This window comes from Megalobrama amblycephala, linkage group LG3 (genome assembly GCF_018812025.1).
Source record: "Megalobrama amblycephala isolate DHTTF-2021 linkage group LG3, ASM1881202v1, whole genome shotgun sequence".
Lineage (NCBI taxonomy): Eukaryota > Metazoa > Chordata > Actinopteri > Cypriniformes > Xenocyprididae > Megalobrama > Megalobrama amblycephala.
Genome location: NC_063046.1, coordinates 41632772 through 41635402, shown reverse-complemented (window position 1 = coordinate 41635402; position 2631 = coordinate 41632772). Strand labels below are relative to the sequence as shown.

Below are 2631 nucleotides of genomic sequence, written 5' to 3'. Positions count from 1 at the left end.
AATGCAACGTAACAAAAAACAAACAACCGACAAATGCACATGCACATAAGCAGGCTATTAATTTAAGCAGATGCAAATGAAGCATACACACAAGTGATTCATAAGGAAACTAGAAAATGTAACATTATATACCACAAAATTACAAAGTTGCTCAAAAAGAACACAGTCTAACATACATACATTAATTTACAAAGAATAGACTTTTCTACTTCACTACTTTTCTTTTACAATTATCCTTATCTTTACTATGCCTAACAAATTCATGGTTATCAATACACAGTACAAAGCCAAAGTAACACTTTAAAATATAAATACATTAAAATATGGCCACCGACAGCTATCAGCATGCAGTCCGTATTGTGATGACATTGTTAGCTATACTGTTATTTGAGGTTATTTCAGACCATTCATTTTAACACTTACTTCAATATAAAGGACATGATCCTTAAAGGCATTATAGATTCAAGATCAAGTTAAAGTTATTTTATTTCATTTTTAAAGCACATTAATAACAACAACAAGGCTAACCAAAGTGCTGCACAGTTGAAGGGCAAAAATCATTTTTAAAACAGACAACAAAACATAAAAAACAAACAAAAAAAAAACAAAGAAAACCAATAAACTAATTAAACAGTAAAAATGACCAAAATTATTCAACCTAAATTAAATGTATTTGACCTCAAATTGTTATAAGATCATAATGAAAACTATTTGTGTAGAAGGTAAATGCTTCCTCTAAAGCTCTGGATGTTACTGCTGTGATCTGACCTGAGCGTACAGAGATTGATCCTGAATGATCTTTGATTTGGTTCTTCTAGAGTTCAGAGGTTTCTGAGCAAAACTAATGGCTGCATAAGTCATGGTGTCTTCCATTCTAAAATCAAGAGAGAAAAGACTCCAATTATGAGAGAAAAATTGCACATGATGTGGCATAATATACACCAAAACGTTTAAGAACCCTGAAAAAAATATATTATTTAATATTAAATTGATAAAACAGATACATTGATAAAGATTTGAAAAAGATCTCAAATGGAAGCTAATTGTGTACTTACTTGACTCTCTTGAGGCGTGGACACTTTGGGAAATTAAGAAGCAAGTCTTGTCATTATAAATGGCAGTTTATGTGTTATTTAAAATTTTATATTTTTTCCATTACCATAATACATTAATCTTTTCCAGAAAGTCTTACCTTTATTTTGACCCCTGCATAGTTTTATTCCCAGACAAACAACAAGAGCCAAAAATATGATGTTTAAAATTCCAAGAGCAAGAGTTAGATTCTCATCACCACTCACTGAAACAAAATTAATTTTATTTTCTTATTTTTTAGATTTAGATTTAAGATTTTTTAGATTAAGATTTAAGTTTGGTATCATGTACTCTAGTATAGGAATCAAATGCTTTTCCACAAAAGAAAGATCAAGCCAAACATTTCAAGCATTTCAAGCCACACATTTGTATCTTACCTCTATAATTTAGTTCGAGTTCCTTTTCCAAACAGTATCTCTCCACATGCGGCCACAGCGCAGTAGTAAATCCCAGTGTCAGAGTGGCTGATGTTGCTCTTGAGGAGATTGTAGACGCAGCTCTGCGTTTGAGACTCGCTGCTCTTATTACATTGACCATTTCTCTCTCCTTTGGTGTAAAGGACTCCTTGAGAGTCTCCTGAGCTTTGTCTGAACCAGTAGACGCTGTGTTCTCCTGCACAACTCTCAGTGAAGATGCTGCACTGCAAATTCACAGAATCTCCTGGATGAAGTGTGTCTATCAAAGACTGCTGAAGAGTTGTTTGCGGTACGGCTGCATCTTGACAAAGGGACATAAAAGGGACACTTGATAGAAAAAGCAAGGCCAAAAATCATCCAACAAAAATCCAAAGCAAAAAATAACAAGCAAGGAAACATACCTCTGACAATTAATCTAGTTCCTGCACCCATTCCAATTTTCCAATATGCTGCGACTACACAGTAATATGTTGCTGAGTCTGAAGGGTTTGTTTTTAAAATGGTCAGATTAAAATGATAATTTCCTCTGATAACATTAAAACGATTCATTTTCGTAAAGTTCTTATTCCAGGTGGTTTGTTCAAGATATAAATACACAATTTGTAAGGATTTTCCTTCAGCCGTCTGTTTAATACCACACTGTTGAGTCCAGAAGCTCTGAAAAGTTGCAAGTAAGATTCACATCTTCTCCAGCTTGAACCATTTTTATATCATCCTGAACAACGTCCACATCAGTAAAGCAGACTGCAAAATGAAGCACACATTAGATAACTTTAGAGTTTAATGTGTTACATAGTATTAAATAGGTGGGTTGTATAATGTTTAAAAAGCATAAACATTTAGGTATATTTACATATTGTTGAGGAAAGCAAAAGAATGAAGTAATATCTCATGATCAGTCGAATTCCAAAATTATCCTCAGGCTTTCAATTCCCCTGAAAAAGTGAACAAATGAGCACGCTATTACATGAGATAAAGAAGGGTAGATCACTTGACTGTGTCTTTACCATGTGCTCCTTCGGTCTTTGCTTTAGATAACTGAGGAACTTGTGCACTTTCACCTTTACTTTTTCTGCTTTCACACCCCTGGCCACATCAAGATGGCTAAAAATATGTCTAACCC

The 2631-nt window shown here is 33.8% G+C and overlaps 1 pseudogene; it reads right to left on the bottom strand.

Moving 5' to 3' along the window:
• Positions 1-746: 746 nt before the first annotated feature.
• Positions 747-2401, bottom strand: LOC125265321 (annotated as a pseudogene).
• Between the last annotated feature and the right edge of the window lie 230 nt (positions 2402-2631).